Source organism: Phoca vitulina, unplaced genomic scaffold (genome assembly GCF_004348235.1).
Source record: "Phoca vitulina isolate PV1807 unplaced genomic scaffold, GSC_HSeal_1.0 scaffold1, whole genome shotgun sequence".
NCBI lineage: Eukaryota > Metazoa > Chordata > Mammalia > Carnivora > Phocidae > Phoca > Phoca vitulina.
The window spans coordinates 33912659-33932987 of NW_022589704.1; the positions used below are offsets into that span (position 1 = coordinate 33912659).

At 42.7% G+C, this 20329-nt stretch overlaps 1 long non-coding RNA gene across 1 annotated transcript; it reads right to left on the minus strand.

The window, feature by feature from the left end:
- Window positions 1-3568: 3568 nt before the first annotated feature.
- LOC116647111 lies at window positions 3569-10901 on the minus strand. Its single transcript, XR_004302285.1, has 4 exons — window positions 10852-10901; window positions 5707-5754; window positions 5459-5580; window positions 3569-3594 (listed from the first exon to the last, which is right to left on the minus strand). It is a non-coding gene; the product is annotated as an uncharacterized LOC116647111 (long non-coding RNA).
- Between the last annotated feature and the right edge of the window lie 9428 nt (window positions 10902-20329).

Sequence of the window (20329 nt, forward strand, 5' to 3'; positions counted from 1 at the left end):
TTTGCCACTGCTTGCTTGTTCTGGATTGCAATTCTCTGCTATTCCCAAATAAACCCATCTTTTGCTGGTAAAATAACTGGCAGTTTTGTTTTTAAGGTTAACAAAGGACAACTGAAGTGTGGGTAAGAGGGGGTCCAGTGGAAGAGAAAGGACTTGCACTTGTCCACAGTGTCCTAGTGAGGAGGGAGATGGGGGAAATACTTAGTGTAAAGTTAAGGTGATGTTGTGATTTACAATAAATATATAGTTTAGTCTTCATTCACTGTTCCTGGCTCACAACTCGCAAAACACTTGGAAGTTCTGATAAAAGCAATAAGAGCTTATTTTGTTATAATATTTGGTCTTTTGTCATCTGTTCTGAAATTACTTCAGAGCCATGAAGGTGAAATGGGTGTCTTGTTATTCATAACAAGCCCCTTTCAACCACAACTGAGTTTACGTTAATCAGGTGACTTTGGGAAATCCCCTAAGGATGGGGGAGCTGGTTGCCAGGGGAACCAACCACGAATACAGGGTTGGAATTTTGAGTCCCATCTCTTGACCTCTGAGGAGGGGAAAGAGGCTAGAGTTTGGACCAATCACCAATGGCCAATGATCTAATCACTTATACCTATATAATGGAGCTTCCATAAAACCCCAAAAGGAAGGGGTTAGGAGAGATGCCAGGTTGGTGAGCCAGAATGCATCCATATGCCAGGCCCCAAACTCCACAGAGACAGAAGCTCTGGTGTTTAAGACCCTTCTGGACTTCACCCTGTGTATCTCTTTATCTGGCTGTTCATTTATTTCCTTTAATATCCTCTGTAATAAACTGGCAATCTAGTAAGCAAAATGTTTATCTGAGTTTCATACGCCACTCTAATAAGTCAGTTGAACCCAAAGAAGGGATTATAGGAATCTCCAGTTTATAACTGGTCAGAAGCACAGGTAAAAACCAGAACTTGCTATAAGCATCTGAAGTGGGGGTGGAGGGAGCAGTCTTCTGGAACTGAGCCCTTCACCTGTGGAATCTGACCCTATCTCCAGGTAGATAGTGTCAGAAATGAGTTAAATTTGTGGGACATCCAGTCAGTATCCACAGAAAGTTGAGTAAATGGCTTGGTAGTGTGAGGAAACACACACACACACACACACACACACACACCAGAGTTAGGAAACTGTCCACAAACTACCCTCCCTTCTGACACTAATTGCAAGTAGAGAGGGTTCCCCAAAACGCCCTCAGGTTTGATCATTGAAAGCTGTTATAGTCATGGTTGTGGTATTATTACATGGTTGTGGTTGTGTGTATCTTATAAAAGATACAGATTAAAATTAGCCAAGGGAAGAGACAGATGGGGCAGAGTCCAGAAGGATTCCAAAAACTGAGCTTCCAGTTATCCCCTCCCTGTGGAGTCATGGAGAGCATTAAATCCTCTCAGCAATGAGGTATGACAATATACACTGAGCATGGCCAATGAAGGAAGCTCATCTGAGCCTTGGTGTTCAGAGTCTTTACTGGGGATCTGTAGCCATCAGCCTGCATGGCTGACCTCAGTCTCCAGTCCCTCTGGGAGGTTGAGCTGATACCCAAAACCCCTACCATAAATCACATTTTTAAACTTTCTGGCTTAGTTCAAGTCCTCTAGGCAAAAAAGACACCTTATCAAGCAGGACATTCCACATCACAGAGATTACCTCCCAGGTGGCCAAAGGTAAAGTTCAGCCCTCTCTTTGGGCAAAGTTCAATTCTTTATTACATACTTAAGTTGATCAGGGTGCTTGAAAAAAGATAAGACTTGCACCTCACTCCCTAACAGGAAGCTTGATGAACCACAGAAGCTCAGAGGACCATTATAGTATGTCCATTGAAGTGGAATGCTTTGAGGAAGTTCTGGGGAGAGCCTCGCTTGCAATCCCTGGTATTTGGGGGCAACATGAATGTGTAGACTGGTGCCTGCATCCCACTTAGAACATGAAGAAGGTAAAAAAAATTATTGACGTTACCACTACTCAGCAGAGGGAAACCAGGGAGGAAATGAGGTACAATTCAGGATTTTCCTATGGGACAAAAGTTGCCTGGCTCAAAACCTCTGGTTGGATCCCAACCAGAATAACTGCTTCCCAGGGTCTTGATATTGTGGAGTTCATCCCAAGGGCTAGGAGCTTGATTGTGATGAGCAGGATTCTGTGTTCACTCTCAAAAACTCCATTGTAACTGTGGAAAGTTGGAATTCCTCACACATCTGTGTGTGACATTGTCAGAACTTGGTTACCTATCATGATAGTAGACATTGACTCACAAGAGAGATCTACAGCTAAGCAGAAGGGCTTTTGCCTGCTTTACCTTCTCCCCCTGCACCACTCTGGGGGTGCCAGAGACCGTGGCGTGGGTGGAGAGTGAAATGACAAAGAAAATAGTCCCCTCCCCAACTGAAGGTCCCCTAGCTAGGATTCACCCCTGAGCTGAGGGTAATGGAGATCCTTTGACTTCTGTTGAGATTGAAATCTTGAAATATCTGAACTAAATTTTTAATGGGTGAAAATGAGCAATAATTACTTAATATTACTAAATAATATCCTTCTTATAACCAAAACAGAACCGAAAGCTGTGGGATCTGCCCAATGTCAGGGCTGTCACAGAAGATATCTCATATCATCACTGAAAGTAATGATGGGAGATGTAACATTATGTGTCAACTATACTTAGATTAGACTATACTTAGATGTAACATTGTGTGTCAACTATACTTGAAAGAAAGGAAGAAAGTTAAAAAGAAAAAGAAAGGAAAGAAAGAAAGAAAGTGATGGAAGAAAAATAAAGGCAGTTCCTATTGGTAGGCCAGTGAGTTCAGGCCAATCAATACAATAAACATTAGTTTTGGAGGATAGAGGTTGGTGTAAAAAGATCAGCATCGGAGCGCCTGGGTGGCTCAGTCGTTGGGCATCTGCCTTCGGCTCATGTCATGATCCCAGGGTCCTGGGATGGAGTCCCACATCGGGCTCCCTGCTCCAGGGAAAGCCTGCTTCTCCCTCTCCCGTTCCCCCTGCTTGTGTTCCCTCGCTCACTGTGTCTCTCTCTGTCAAATAAATAAATAAATAAAATCTTTAAAAAAAAAAAAGATCAGCGTCTGCTAGAGCTTAGGGGAAGGAGGGCAAGTAGGTGGAGCACAGGGAATTTTCAGGGCAGTGAGACTATGATACTGTGATGCATTTGACATTTTGCATTTGACAAAACAAAACCACTAGCGATGTACAATGAATGCAAAGACTAAACCCTCATGTAAAATATGGACTCTAGTTAATAATAATAGTAATAATAATAATGTGTCAATATTGGTTCATCAGTTGTAACAAATGTACCACACTAATGGCAGATGTTAGTAATAGAGGAAAGTGTGTGGAGAAAGAAAGGCCGGGGAGACATATACAGGAACTCCGTGCTTTCTGCTCAATTTTTCTGTAAACCTAAAACTACTTTTTAAAAATAAAGTCTTGGGGCGCCTGGGTGGCTCAGTCAGTTAAATGTCCGACTCTTGATCTCAGCTCAGGTCTCGATCAGAGGGTCGTGAGTTCAAGCCTCGCATTGGGCTCCATGCTGGGTGTGGAGCCTCCCTAAAAAAAAAAATTAAAATTAAAAAATTAATTCTATTCCTTAAAAAAAAAAAAAAGTCTCACAGATTCATGATCCCTGGATTAACAGATAAAGATGACACTGCTGTGAAGTGAAAAAAGGATAGTCTTTATAATAAATAAGGACAGATCATTTGGATCCAGCCATATAAACATAAAATGGGCCTTTATCTCCTACCTACAGAAAACTCACATCCACATGGATCATAAATCTAAATAAGAAAGGGAAAGCAATAAAGCTTCCATAAGAAACCCTAAGAGTAGGTCTTCATGGTATTGAAGTAAATGAAGACTCTTAAATAGGATACAAAAAGTACTAACCATAAAGGAGAACCTGATCAGCTGGAGTGTTTGAGAATGAAGAGCTTCTGTTCAGAAGCATGAAGGCCGGCCAGATAGTAGGGGAAGAAATGGTAGGAAAGGGAGCAATCTTCCAGATGGGTTGATAAGTGAAAGGGGTGTTGCAGAGCAGTGTAACTAGAACAATAAACATTTACATACAGGGCGGTCACCAGAAAACACATAATGACATCTCCCCTGCATCCCAACCCCTTTGATGTCATAGCTCTAGAGTGAAAAACCTTCAGACGTTTTTCTGAGGGGAAATTTGCATCTTGCCTTGAGGTGAGTATTAACTGACAGAGTCACTCAAGCTGAAAACCTAAACGGATCATGTTGCCACTCGCGATCATTGCCACAGCCACCTCAGTCAGCCATGTCCCCATCTATGAGATAGTAGAAAAATACACATGTTGGTCTCTACCCTGGTTCCTGGCGCAGAGCTCCTAAGCCCCTTATAAATCCCCAAGTGCTATGAGCATTAGGAGCATCTTTTGTTCTAATGAAGTGACATTAGGTGGGCTGCTGGATGAAGGCTGGCCACCAGAAAGACCAAGCCGTGATTAGAAGCTTGGAATTTTCTGCCTAACCCCCTCCCTCATCCTCCAGAAAGGGGAGAGGGGTTGGAAATGGAGTAGTAATTGATCAGGCCCTGAGGAAACCTCCATAAAATGTGTGAAAAAAGGATAGTCTTGTGGGAACTTCCACATGGGCAAACACATCCACACCAGGAGGGTGATGCACCCCAATGCCATGAGGACAGAAGCTCCTGTGCTTGGGACCCTCCCAGACCTCACTCTAAATCTCTTCATCTGGCTGTTCATTTGTATCCTCTATCATATCCTTTAATTAACTGGTAAACCAGTTAAAAGTGCTTCCCTAAGGTCTTCGAGCCCGTCTAGCAAATTAATTGAACCCAATTGTTCTGGATATTTGTCTTTATCTTGTTAATTATTTAAATAGTGGGGGGGAAAGAGAAATAATTACCATGACTAAGGAAATAGGGTATTTGGACCTCAAAAATTGAAGCTGTTATTCATTAATCAATTGTGCAAGGGAATTCTGAGAAATCCAGCAACCCCTGGGGAAAGTAGAGCTGAGGTAAAGGACAGAGCCAGGAGGAAGGACATCCAACCTGAAAACTACAAGGACTCAACTGGGTTGTCAGTTGGTTACAAAAGCAACTTGTAATTTACATATATTCAGTTCAAAAAAAATACATCATCTGAACATCTCAGTGGCTACCAGCCTAGAAAATTCTAGAAGAGATTGGTTCCTTCCTAAAATCCTAAATAAGGGGCATCTGGGTGGCTCAGTGGGTTAAATGTCTGCTTTCGACTCCAGTCATGATCCCAGAGTCCTGGGATCGAGTCTTGCATAGGGCTCCTTGCTCAGCAGGGAGTCGGCTTCTCCCTCTGCCTCTGCCTGCCACTCCCCCTGCTCATGCCCGCTCGCTCTTTTTGTCAAATAAATAAATAAAATCTTTTTTTTTTTTAAGAAATCTTACCAGAGGGCAAAGATAGGTGCTTCTTTCTGGGATGTGTTCCAAGAAATGCCTCCAAAAATGTAATGAAAGTCTAATAAAGAATATTTGGCCAGTGTTCCCTGTGAACACAACTTCTGGAATTTCTGCAGGCAGAACAGACCCAGCAAATCAATGTGAGAGGGTGAGGATCTGAGAAGGAAATGAGACACACCTGTTTCCATGTCATGGCAGCAGGACAGGCCACGTCGCAGAGGGGAGAGAGCACAGACCAGAAAGTGAGGTACCGGAACTGCGTAATTCAGCTCTCAGTCCAATGTCTACCTTCCCAAACAGGGGAGTTAGGGAGTTAGACTAGACAATTTTTAAGAATACTTTCAGTCCAAACATTTAATGAGTACATAATGATATGCTTTTTTTTTTTTCATTCAGTGTCTTACTTTTCTTCCAGGATTCATCCCCCTACTCATCTCCCTTCTGGTAACCACCGGTTCTCTACAGTTAAGAATCTGTTTCTTGGTTTCCCTCTCTCTCTCTCTCTTTCCTTTGGTCATTTGTTTTGTTTCTTAAATTCCACATGTGAGTGAAATCTGTCTTTTTCTTTTTTTTTTTTAAGATTTTATTTATTTATTTGACAGAGAGGGACATAGCGAGAGAGGAAACACAAGCAGAGGGAGCGGGAGAGGGAGAAGCAGGCTTCCCGCGGAGCAGGGAGCCTGATGCGGGGCTCGATCCCAGGACCCTGGGATCATGACCTGAGCTGAAGGCAGACGCCCAACGACTGAGCCACTCAGGTGTCCCAAAATCTGTCTTTTTCTGACTGACTTACTTCACTTAGCATTATACTCTTTAGAGTGTTATGGATTCATATTGTTGCAAATGGCAAGATTTCATCCTTTTTATGAATGAGTAATAGTCCACTGTGTGTATATATGTAACACATCTTCTTTATCCATTCGTCAATCAATGGACACTTGGGCTGCTTCCATAATTTAGCTGTTGTAAATAATGCTGTTGTAAACTTCGGGGTGCATATATCCCTTTGAACTTAGGTTTCTGTATCTTTTGGGTAAATACCCAGTAGTGCAATTACTAGATCATAGGGTAGTTCTATTTTTAAGTTTCTGAGGAAACTCCATACTATTTTCCACAGTGGCTGCACCAGTTTGCATTCCCACCAACAGTGCAAGAGGGCTCCCCTTTCTCCACATCCTCACCAATGCCTGTTGTTCCTTGTGTTGTTGATTTTAGCCATTCTGACAGGTGTGAGGTGGTATCTCATTGTGGTTTTGATTTGTGTTTCCCTGATGATGAGTGGTGATGAGCATCTTTTCATGTGTCTCTTGGTCATCTGGATTTGACAGTTATTTTTCAAGTTAGGAACTCTTCCTTCCAACTTAAGCTCCCTAGCTTTTTTTTAATCAGGAAGGGGTGTTAAATTATCAAGAAAAAAATTTTTCAGGATGTTTGATGTTGATTATAGGATTTTCCTACCTCAGTTTCCTAAAAATAAATTGCTTGCATTGTGCTTATAGATCCAGGGCTATGTGCACCTCACAAAATGAGTTGAAAAAAATCTCTTTTTCTGTATCCTGTAATTTCTTCAACAACAGAAATTTTCTTGTATATAAATTGACTGTTCATCTATTTTTGTCACTTATTATTTTTTTGTCACTTATTAAATGGATGTGAGGTATTGGCTTTGTTAGGCATATGAATTCTTAATATAGATTTACTAAGCTTTTCTTTCCATTATCACATATTTTTCCAATTTTGTTGTTTTCTTTTGTTTTATTTGTGAGAGGGACAGAGTTTAAATTTTTGGATATTGAAACCTATTTATTTTATCTCTGGTATTGATCTCTAATTTGCCACTCAGGAAGATTTTTAGGTATACGAAAATGCTTTGTGTTTATGAAATTATATCTATTGTAGGTGTAGAAAACCTCTCCCTTCTTCCCTTCTAGGTTCTTTGGCTGGCCTAATAATTAAACTGACACAAGACAGATTAACAGTAGAAGAGCACATTTCTTTTTTTTTAACATGTTATTTATTTATTTGAGAGAGAGGGAGAGCGGGCAAGAGAGCACAAGCAGGGGGAGCAGCAGAGGGAGAAGCAGGTTCCCCGCTGAGCAGGAAGCCCAACATGGCACTTGATCCCAGGACCCCCAAGATCATGACCTGAGCTGAAGGGAGACGCTCAACCGACTGAGCCACCCAGGTGCCCCTAGAAGAGCACATTTCTTACATATGGGAGCCCCATAAAAATATGAGACTCCTCAGCAATCAGGTAATTGAGGTTTATATATCATCCTGAGCTAAGGAGAACCAGGTAGGGGTCTGGAGCTTCAAAGTGGAGGAAGATTGTTCACAGGAAGATGAGCAGAGCAAATGTTTGGTAAAGAAATGTTTGCGGTGCCAAGCAGGTAAGTCTTTCTGATATAAAAAGCTATTTCTGGTATTAGCTCTCTTCCCGGTACAGGCTCCCTAAGTTCTTTTAGGCAGTTAAGGGGGGAGGTAAAAAAAAGTTCCTCCTGAGTCCGCTGGGCCCCAGTTGTCTTCAGCTGGAAATAATCCACATGTGGCACATTTTGGAATGGCGTATTCCACTCCCCTCACTATATTCCTTTGTCAATTTCTCTAAATGTATTCAAGCCTAGATAGATGTTACCTACACAGAGATAAGAAATTCAATCAAAATTTTAATTGATTTTTTTTGTATTTAAAAATTTTTTCCAAAGATTTTATTTATTTGTCAGAGAGAGAGAGAGAGCACAAGCAGGCGGAGCGGCAGGGAGAGGGAGAAGCAGACTCCCCGCTGAGCAGGGAGCCTCAGGGAATCAATCCCAGAACCCTGGGATCATGACCTGAGCTGAAGGCAGACACTTAACCAACTGCGCCACCCAGGCATCCCTGTATTTTAAATTTAAATATCCAGTTCAATGATTTGCTTTTGATGTACAATGGAAAGTGAGAGTCTAGCTTGACTCATTGTCCAAGTGGTCAGCTAGTCGTCTAGCACCTCTTACTTTGTATTCCCATATTCACTGTGGATTTGTGCTACCCCTTTGCCTTTATGATGCTTTTGCCTATTTTAGGGATTATTTCTGGGCTATCTACTCTGTTCCATTTTTCTGTTCATGTAGTTCTTCTCTTAGCCTTTTCATTACTATAAGTCTATATTTTATCTGGTCAACGGAGAGTATAAGTTTAATTTTTTTCCTGAGTTCTTTTTTTTGTTTTTTTTCCCCTCTTAGATGACCAGCATAAGCTGTTTCACAGGGTAAAATAAGACTGAGGACAGGAGGCATTATTTTATGTCTGCTCTTCTCAGGGAGAATGACTCCTGATGTTTCTCTGGGGGTAGAGGAGGAAAGGAAGAAGCAGAAAAATAACAGATAATGTGAGCTGGTAAATCGGCTTTGAAATTTTTCTCTCTTTTGAAGGCAATGGGCCTGAAGGAGAAGAGCACCTCTTCTCTGTATCCCTGCACGGGATTGGGTCTGTTTCCTTATGAGACGTTGCAGGTCTAGGCCTTACCTCCCGCATGCTAGAAACGGGCCCGGCTTCAGTAACGTGGGGACTTCAGGAATATCTATGCAGTAATTTGAGATCATTTATTTATAGACTAACCTCTCAGGAAGGAAGAGAGACAAATAAACAGGCTAAAAGGGATCAGAAGTCTCCCTAGTGCTCTGAGAGTAGGGGTATTGGGGAAAAAAGGCAGAGGAGAGTCCAGTCATGAGTTTGGTTTCATTTATCAACAGGCACATGCTGTACCAGATTGCACCTGAAGCCACCAAGGGACAAGGTCAAAAGCTTCACAATTCTGCTGCAGTGGGAGCTTCACAAGAGCAAACTCAGAGACGATGGGGCGATGATCGCCCGTTGCCAGTGACAGCTGGACCGGGAGGAGTCTCTTGCTTGAAAAGGGTGAAAATTGCCAAGCCAGGAGGGAAGGGAAACAGAAAGATGTGATCACCAAGGGAAAGCAAATTAGCCCACAGCACAATCAGCCCAGAGACCTGAGATTTAAGGAGAAAGCATGATAGAAAAGTAAGCTGATAAGGTGTCTACAAACTTCTAAAAAGGTCTGTTATTAAACAAAAAATAAAAAGCAGTTTAGGCAACAAAATAAAGAAATTAGGTGAAGATACCTAACAGCTGAGGAGAAATGCATTTCAGAAGACAAAAGAGAATAAAAGTGTAAGTGCCCCTGTGTGGAACGGGGAGTGACTCTTCCTGAAATTACCTCATAAATAACCCTGGGGAACTTTCAGTGATACCCCACATATTCAAGGCATAGTTTTCAAATAGAGCCACTTCTCTGCTTGTCCCAAAAGATAACCTAAGTCTTCTCGGGACTCTTCTACAACATCTCAACTCCAGCTCAGAACTGGCTCCTTGGTAATATCATGCTACTCCACCCACCTTTCTCTCTTTTGTCCCCATTATTTGTTGTCCCAGCTTGGAATACTCTCCATCTGATACTCCAAAGTGTGAATCCACACAACACTGTTCACTTCCTCCAGGAAGCCCTCTGGGACCACTCCAGCCTAGGCTGTCTCTTTGGTCCAAGTACTTCTTGCTTGTTTATTCAGGACCCCACAGGGAGTTTGATGAGAATGCAAAATGCCCCTTTCCATTGTTCCGCAGGCTAGCCTTTTAACCCTTGTCGTGCCTGACGTCTAAGGCTGCGGCCTCATCATCCCCCAAAGTCGGCCCACAGGTGGCGATGACACAGAACCGAAGACTATCGTTCTCAACTCTTCTGTCCTTCTGAGCAGGATGAAGCTGGACGACAGAACCATCCCCCGAGGCACAAATAAACTAAATGACTTTACAAAGCAGCCTGCTTTCTTGGGGGATGTTCTGTATTGGTTTGATATGATTTTAAATCCCCTTGTTTATGGCAAAGATAAAAAAAAAAAGAGAGTGAAGTAAGCTGTAGCAGGAGATCCTCATCTTATCTGTTGTTGTTGATAAGCACTCAATAGCTCAGCTCCTGAGGGGTGCTGCCGGGGACTTATCAATAAAAACATTAGAGGAGAGGCACTTGGGTGGCTCAGTTGATTAAGCAACTGATTCTTGATTTCGGCTCAGGTCATGATTTCACGGTCACGGTGAGATCGAGCCCCATGTCGGGCTCCACATGTTGAGCGTGGAGCCTGCTTAATTAAGATCCTCTTTCCCCTCTGCCCCTCCTCCACCCACCCTGTACTCTCTCTCTCTCTTCTAAAAAAAGAAAAAAAATTAGAGGAATCAACTATGGCCAGGGGACATTTAGACTTTAAATACTGAGAGCTTGTGAGGACCGTCTGAGAGTGTTCAGTCTTGGGAAGGCGATTCTGCTAATCTAGCTAGTGCTCCAAAGACCTTGGGGCTTTGGCTCCTGCTACAGGAAAGGCAACTCTTACCTGCAGGGGTGAGAACCGTGCAGCAGGCTTGCGCATCAGTACTGGGGCACATTCCCGATCAATGTGCTCCAGCAACAGGGGACTTTCACGTTTGCCCTGGCGGGGTCAGTTTGCTATTGGCTAAGCCTTCTCTCCCCATTGCCAACTTGCATAAAGGTACATCCCAGCTAAATTTGGACTTTCTCTCTTTCATCTCCTCTTGCCTGAAACAATAGTGTGACTAAGCTATCATTAATTTGGAGTATGTTATTTCTTTATTGGCTTATTAAGAGATATTATCCTGTATGCTATATTGGCTTGTAAAATTCCCGCAGTGAACCTGTGTTAGATGAACTACTGGCAAAGACAACGTCAGTCTCTGAGCATTAGTTTGTCCCCCAGACAAAACAGGGGAACAATGTACTTGGTGGAAAAAGTGAGACTCTAGGTCTGGAGAAGAAAAAAGTAAGTGGGGGGGAAAAACTTGCCTGAAAATCAAAATGATTTAAGCTGTACATTTATGACTCTTGTGCATCTTCAGTATTTATGGAATATTTTGAGGAAAAGTTTACATTTAAAAAAACCAACAAAGGGGAACCTGGGTGGCTCAGTTGTTAAACGTCTGCCTTTGGCTCAGCTCATGATCCCGGGGTCCTGGGATTAAGCCCCGCATCAGGCTCCCCACTCAGCGGGGAGCCTGCTTCTCCCTCTGCCCCTCACCCCACTCGTGCTCTCTCTCCCTCTCTCTCTGTCTCTCGCTCTTTTTCAAAAATAAATTAAAAAAAATAAAACATGACTCATTTCTCGTCTCCTGAGTCTCAGTTTTTGCTCCTAGGCCTTGCTGGATGTTTTCATAAAGATAGAGAAAAGGATTCTACTGGAGAAAAGAAATTAGACACACTGAAAAAACTCCAACTAGTTAAGAACCTGATGAAGAAAGTCAAAGGCTATTAAGATTTAAGTAGAGACTAGAAATAACTGACACTTTTTCAACTAAATTCATTCTTTCTTTGAAAAATCATGTCACACCATTTTTCTTATTTGTTTTATATTGTTTTTGTCTTTCAATTCAGAGGGTAGAATGTGCCCTGAAAGAGATCTAGGTGAGCATTTAGAATTTGTTTTCTTCATCCCCTCACCTCAATCCCTCCTCATTTCACCATTCACTTCTTTTTTTTTTAGCTGAGATATAATTGACTTATAATATTACATTAGTTTTAGGTGTAGGACATAATGATTCAATATCTGCATAGATGTGAAATGCTCACCACAATAAGTCTAGTTAACATCACTGTTCACTTCTTGATAGACATGCCTTACAAAGTAGAAGCTCAGTAGCTGTCTTTCATGTTTTTGCTATGTGAAGGAAAGCTTGGGAGTTGTTGAAAAGCCAAGGCCCACCAATGTAATTTAGGTTAATTGTAAATAGAAATTTCTCCCTTCCCACCTAGGGGCTTGCTAAATTCCTTTATGTTGTCAACTAGTTAAAACTCAGAGGTTTTTTTTGTCATGAGTGTCTTTAGTCTGCTCAAATTACTTACATTTATGAACCAAATATGCCAGTTCAAAATATTATTCAAAATGGCTACTTAACTCAGAAAAAAAAAAAATCTGCCATTTGGGTCTGAGGCCTTTTGGCTACAGTACATATTTCTTCTCTGGCCCCCTTACCAAATAAGGGGAGGGTGAGTGGTCTCCCTGGCTTCCCGTGGATCTCAGCTCCCCATCCATCTGCCTACCCCATATCTGATGCTCCAGTCAAACCAAACACAGTCACTATTCCTGACTGAGAACTGTGTCCAGATTCCTGTCCTTTTCCCTCCCGAAATAAACAATTAAATCTTAAGGACCTCAAAAAAAAAAAAAAATCTTAAGGATCTCATTTAAAATTCTGGTCAGTAAAGGTTTTTTTTCCTAATTATAAAAGTATTATATACTCACCACAGATGATTTTGAAAATGCCAAAAAAATAAAAATAAAAAATATAAAGTTCAGCAGCCATCCCTTTACCCATAGGTACCAACTTTGTGTGTATGTGGAGATGTGAAATCTAATGGATCATAATGAGTATAGAGTTTTTGGTCAACTTTCTCCCTGAATTTCACCCCAGCCTCCTTTCCCTTTGCTCTTCTTGAAAGAATAGCCCTGAGCAGAGTCCATTCCCCAAGTTTCTTCCTTCTCTCCTCCATGTCTTGTCCCCATCTGCTTGACTGGATCACAGACAATTTCTGAATAGAATGCTCATGTTGACTTGCTGTCCTCTGGTGAGTTTATTAAAGTATGTATCACAAACGCTGTGAAATTCACTCTGGCAATGACCACTGACATGAAATACCTATGGTTCTGGGTATAATCCTCCCTCTGAGGAATAGGATCTCTGACTTCAAGTGCCAGAAATTTGTTATTGGCCTGGACAACAGAAGAATATGGGGAAAATTCCCAAATATTTGGAAACTAAGTAACATATTTCTAAATAATCCATGGGTCAAAAAAGAAATCAAAAGGAAATTAGGTAGTATTTCTGAATTGAATTAAAATGAAAACCAAATGTATCAAAATTTGTGGGATGCCGCTAAAGCAATTTTTAGGGGGAAATTTATAGCACCAAATGCATATAAGAAGCAGGGGTGGGGAAGAGCAGCAGGGCAGGATGAAAAGGGGCACATAGAATATTTTGGAGGTGATGAATATGTTCACTATCTTACTGTGGTGATGATCTGATCTCTCAGATATACATAGATATGTTAAAATTTATCAAATAATATACTTCAAGTATGTGCTATTTGTTGTTTATCAGTACACCTCAGTAAAACTGTTTTAAACAGACATGTGGGGAGGGCACCTGGGTGGCTCAATCAGTTAAGCATCCAACTCTTGATTTCAGCTCAGGTCATGATCTCAGGGTCATGAGATTGAGCCCTGTGCTGGACTCTGAGCTTGGTGTGGCGTCTGCTTGAGATTCTTTCTCTCCTTCTCCCTCTGCCCCTCCCCTCGCTCACTCTCTCGCTTGCTCTCACTCTAATAAATCAAATCTTAAAAAACAACATGCGGGTAGTGGCTGCACTATCAGAAGCAGATCAAAAGCAACCATGAAAAGAAAACCAAAAGAATAGATAATTAACAAGCTAGGAAAAGGGTAAGGTAGACTTTTTAAAATTACTTAAATTATCTAAGTAGAGAAAATTGAACTGGTGCCACAAATAGAAAACAACTAGAAAAATAGCAGCTTTAAACCCAATTATATCAATAATTACATTAAATGAAAATGAACTAAATATTTTAACTTTAAGAAGAAACCAGACTGGATTTTGAAAGCAAAAACAAAGCAAAAATTGTAAAACCTGACAATACATTGTGAGGAAAGGCAAAATATACCATCCCAAAATATGCCACTTAGCGTATTTGGTTATTTTGAATTAAAGTTACTTAAGAAACAGCCAGTGCAAGAAAGACACTCTGACCCTCCTTTGTCCCGCTGACAGCAGAAAATAAATCTCTGATGTGAAAGATACCCTCCCTGTACCAGCAGGTAGAGAGACATCCTTATCACTAGAAATAGAGAATTCAGGGCCAAAAAGAGCATATAAACAAACCTTGCTACTTTCTCACTAATCTGCTACCTCAATCCCAAACTTCTTTGTTTTGTCAATTCTTCACAAACTTTTTATTTCCTTGTCTAAAAGGTGTAAAAGCTGTCTGCTTTGGTTACGCCTTTGAGTCTGATATTTTTGTGAGCTCCTGTACGTACAAAATTGACTTTGTTTTTCTTTTTTAAAGATTTTATTTATTTGACAGAGAGAGACACAGCGAGAGAGGGAACACAAGCAGAGGGAGGGGGAGAGGAAGAAGCAGGCCCCCCGCCGAGCAGAGAGCCCGCGGGGCTTGATCCCAGGACACTGGGATCATGACCTGAGCCAAAGGCAGACGCTTAACGACTGAGCCACCCAGGTGCCCCTGTTTTTCTTCTGTTAGTCTGTCCTGTGTCAATTTAATTATTAAGCCAGTCAAAGAACCTACAAGGAAAAAAGGGAAAAATTTTCCTCCCCTACAACTGTTTACAACAGACCCATTTCAAGTGTAAAGACACATGAAATCCTGAAAATATAAGGATGGAAACCTGGTATCATTATACTAATATCAAACCAAGCAGACCTAGAACAAAGTGATCAGAACTAAAATGAGAAATAGACAATCCATGATTGTAGTAGGAGGTATCTGTGTGTCTCTCAGTAATTGACAAGACAGAGGAAGAGCACTAGAGCTATTGGCAACTTGCATCACATAATTAACCATCTTGACCTAAATGACAAATTGATTAATCAAAAGCTAGAAGGATAAGCATGTTACATAGAAATGTGGAATTAAATACCAGAAGAACAAGTTTAAGTGTCCAAAGTAGACACCACAGGGAGAAGGACTGGAAGGTGGGGACTGTGGGATCTCCCACTGGTGAAGAGATGCTGCTGTGTCCTCTTCCCAAACAGCTAGGATATCTGCTAATTCCCACTCCTTGTGTCCAACTAGAAAAACCACCAACTTCCTGCCACTTGTTCATAGTCTGGTCCATTCCACACCTCTCAATTTTCCCAGATTGAGAAAGCACATGGGCAGCAAGAGACTCAGATATGAAAGAACTCCTTAATATTATCCTAAAATCACTGATCTCTACACAAGGCTTATTCTAGAAGTTTCCCTCAAGAGTCTGGGCTTCTGTAGCTGAATCACCACGTGGGCAATTTAGATGCTGTCTGTCACAGCAGGCTGGCCTTCATCATGAATGGCACCAAGTTGCTCCCTTCAGTCATTTCTAAATGACTGAAAATTTTTGTCATAGTCCCTGTTTATTTATTCTCTTATTCATGTAATTTTTAACTAACTCACTTTCTTTCCCTAAATAAAAATTTACATAAATGTTATTAAAAAGGAAGTTTTATATCACTACCATAAATGGAAGAGCATTACATTTGCTACAGAAGAGGAACTATAAGAGTAAATAAAATGAAAATGTTGCTATAACTAAGTTTCTAGCTAGATACTATTGACCCTTCTCTCCTTTGTCAAAAAGGGAAGTTAGCATATTTTGAAATATATTAAAGATAGATTAGCACTGACAGTGGATTTTGTTCCCCTGATGTAAGAGAATTATAAAGAGAATGACTTTTCACTATGTGATCCGCTGTTGTTTAATGCATAATGACTACACACTGCCCAGTATCGCCAGTGGGCCCCAGGCTAGAAGGGAACATTGCGTGAGCTCATTGGCCCCGGTATCAAGAACGTGGCTGAAGAGCGCCCCCTCCGTGCATACCCAGCCTGTGGGTAACAATAGTGGACTCCTAATGAAACAGACAGTGGGTAGGTCCCAACTAGCAGCTTTCTCTGTCAGCCCCTCGGGCAGCAGTGCCCACCACTTCTTTTAAGCCCATCTTGGAAATTCCAGGCTCATCTCAGTGGTCCCAAGGTTCAAGTGCCAACTGTGTTTCGGCTGCCCAGGCCCAGCCCCACAGTCTGAAAGCGGGTGTAGCCCAGGGGGGTGCACTCCTAGAAGGAGAGATGAGTTGAAAGCCAATACCAGCCCTTCGGCTGGGCTCTCCACTGACACTTTGACCTGAAGCCCTCTGTCTCTGCGGAGGGATCTAAAGTTGTTGAGCGGCCACCAGGGTCCGCATTCCTGAAGCGGGCTGTTAGGGAAAGGAGCCCGGTGTTTCACCATCTGGAAAGCAGCTGGGTGTGTGGACTGAGCCTGGACTTGGGAATCAGACCGGATCTGGACTCCAACCCGGACTCCGCCTCTTGCTGAGGATCCGGATACCTTTTCTGCTTCACTCAGCCTCGATCTTGTCCTGTGGGAAGTCGGAATACTGATGACTTCTCTGAGGTTGCTGCGTGTTGCGGGGGATAAGTAAAGCAGTATCTGTGGTGTTTGCATGTATTACCTCACAGAGAGCAGCTGCTTGGAAGTGCTGCTCGTTCCTTTGCCCTCTGGCTTCCCTCAGGCAGCCACTAGCCACCTTTTTCCCTGAAGCTGTCGGGATGAGAAGGGCAGAGAGCGCAGGGTGGATAACCAGCCACGGATCACACCCGACACCGTGCGGCTGGGACTGGATGACTCACCCTCTTCTAAACCTTTGCTCAGGCCCCTGCCCCTCCCTCCAGGAATGCCCTCCTCCCACCGAGAGTTCTCTCGTGCTCTCGGGACACTTGGTTCTTACCGCCCCGCACAGACAGGTGTCATTTATCAATTATTTTTGTTTCTTTGGAAAATAACCCGCTCCCCGAAAAAGCCCCCCCCCACATATACAAAAACAAAATAAAAAGCAGTCGTTTATCATTGTAATTGTGTATTGAAGCACTGATTTAAAAAAATAAAATAAAATAAAAGCCTCTTCCGTGACCTCTTCGATACGGACTTGAGAGATCACACTGTTGCTTTGATTCTTTCCGTCTATACTTATGAAGCATTCACGATTCTTGCTCCGCCGCGTACCAGTTGCGTGACCTTGGGCAAGTCACTTCACAGCTTGGTGCTTCCGTGTCCTGACATTAATATTAATGTTAATATTAATTCCTTTGAGGAATTTGAGGGTTATTGTGAAAATCAAATGAGTTAACACATGCAAGAGTTAGAACAGCTCCTGGTGTACAGAGTAAATACCAAAGAAGTGTGAATATGCACATACATCATATACGCCCTTTTGTTTGCAAAAGCAGGCTCAGTCTACTATGAGAATCAATCCACTCAGCACTGCCTCTCAGCTCCAAATCCACTCTCCTACCGCCTGCTTGGTGACCCTGTAGCTACACCCAATGACAATTGCTCCTTCGCCCGCCGGTACAATTTTCGGTTTTGTCCCTAGAGGACGCTGGAGAGCGCAAGGCAGAGCCGAGGAAGGGCTTCTCCTCCAAGTGCAGCGCGATTTTCTTCCTGCTTCTAAGGCACAGCTGCCAGCCACTTGCGGAAGCCCGAGCGGGGCTCGCACTCCGGAGAATTTTGTCAGCGTGCCAGCGGGAAGTCTGCTCACCAGCCTCCATTTGCACGCGGCTGCCGACCTCTGACCCGTGACACGCCCGTGAACTTCTCTACCGTCAGTGGGCACGGCCACAGCTTCAACAGGTTCTGACTCCCAGCCTTGGTGGGCTGGGGAGGAGTCTTCCAAATGTCTTCCTTCCAAGGGTACTCGCTTTTTCAGCCCTAAAGGGATTTTACTTTCAGTAGTTAACTTTCTTTTACTGGTTAATAATGCTTCCTATTAAATTTTCCATTTCAAATTACAGGTGTGGTTTCCGGCTCACACTGGACTCTGAGTATCTATATCAATATATATATGGCTTATAGTTTGCTTTCTTTTTAGTTATCAAGATATAATGGGCATCTTTTTCGTCTTCCCAAATGTCATTGCCTCTCTTTTAATGCAGTTTTGTGGCTTTGATTACACAGATTTACACTTTTATGTAGTCAAATGTATCTGTCTTTTCCTTTGTGACTTCTAGCTTCTGCGTGGTGCTTAGGGAAGCCTTCTCTGGTCTTTTATTGCCTAAATTTCTCTTAATGCCTTTATAGTTTTGTTTTAACATTTATATTTTAGGAGTTTTGTGTGTTTTGGAGTTTTGTATATGGTCTGAGGTAGGCATCTAACTTTATTTTTTTCTTGATGGTGGAGAATCAATTGTCCTAATACCATTTTTTAAATCCTTTCTTGATCATGTTGTTATGTCACTTTTGCCAAAAAAGCACCTTTCTTCTCTCCCCAACCGGATTATAATTTCCCAGAGGGCAGGGACATTTTTGGCATCCATCCGTTCTCTAACTGCCTGATACCTGGCAGAGCCAAGTACCTATTGGTTGATGGTGTGGCTGATGAGAAAACTGAGTGAGAACTAGCTCATTTCCAGAACAGCAAACAGCAGATGCAGAACTAAGGGCTAAAAAAAATAAGAGCTGTTCCCCAATTTGCATGAATGAGCATGTCTGTGGTTTGTGTTTGTGTATTAATTACTAAATGATTCTGGCAGAGCACTGTTTTAGGTTGGAGCATAGGAAACAAAGGATGGGTAAGACCTGGTTCCTACCCTCATGAAGTCTGCAATCCCTGAGTGCCCGTCAGCAGGAGTCTCGTTAGACCACCATGATACATGGGTGTGATGGAACACAGGCCACCGTGAAAAGGATCAGGGAGACCTAGAGGTTCTAATATAGAATTGGCTCTCTGGGATCTCTTAAATTTAAACACCCAAGCGCAGAACAGTCTGCTAGCATTTGGGAAGGGAAAAAACGAGAGGAAGACACAGACACATATGTGTTTGTATAAGAAAAAATATCTCTGAAGGATATTCAACATATTGGAAACAATAATTACTTCTGGGGGCACCTGGCTGGCTCTGTCGGAAGAGCATGCGCCTCTTGATCTCAGGGTTCTGGGTTGGAGGCCCTGCATTGGGTGTAAAGATTACTGAAAAATTTAAAAACAACAACAACAATAATTTCCTCTGTGGAAGGAACTGGGGATTTGGGGGACGGGGATCCGTGTGAAACCTACTTTTCCCTGTGTATCCTTTGGCATTGTTTAAATATTTTACCAGATGCTTGTATTATATTCCCAAATAAAGAAAATAGGAATTTAAAAAAAATTTTTTTTATTTATTTATTTGATAGAGGGGGCGGGGCACAAGCAGGGGAGCAGAGAAGGAGAAGCAGATTGAGCAGGGAGCCCAATGTGGGGCTTGGTCCCAGGACCCTGGGATCATGACCTGAGCTGAAGGCAGACCCTTCACCGACTGAGCCACCCAGGGGCCAGAAAACAGGAATTCTTAAAAGAAATGAGATAGAAACATAGACACATGAAACAAAAGTGTGAGAAGTAAGAGGGAAGAAGGGTGACAAGTTCGGAATTCTAAAGTCCACGGCTCCAAAACGGAAAGGTGGCGCCGGCAAGGGGCCAGGTACATGTCTCGCTCCGGGGCTCGGCACAAGGCTGATGGCAGGTCCCGCGGCTGGCGGGTGGCCGGAGGAGCAAGCCTCTGGAAAAGACTGACAGCAGCGACCGCCCGGCCTGTGCCGGGTCGAGTCATCCGAGCAAAGGCCGGCCGAGGCAAGGAAGTTGTTGAGATCTGTTCAGGCCCTGATATGTGTTCTCTGACAGCCACCGAATTCGCTTCCTTGTCCTTCCCGGAAGTTATAACCTCCTACTGAACACAGAGCAAGAAAGGGGGCACCTGGCTGAGTGCGCTGGTCACATGGAGGGATCCCAGACCTACAGGAACAGTGCCAGGAACCTGAGGAGGCTGGGCCCGCCTAACTTCTGCACACAGCTGTGCTTTTGATTACTGGCAGAATGAATCATCATTCTTGTAAGTGGTAGAACTATTTTAATATTTGATCACAATCTTTAACTTAGGCCAAGCCCCCTTTTTTTTTTTTTTTTTTACCGGCCTGAAACTGTTGATAAAATTGGCTTCTCCAGGACATTTCAGGGTGATAACTCAAGCAGGGAGGACAGGC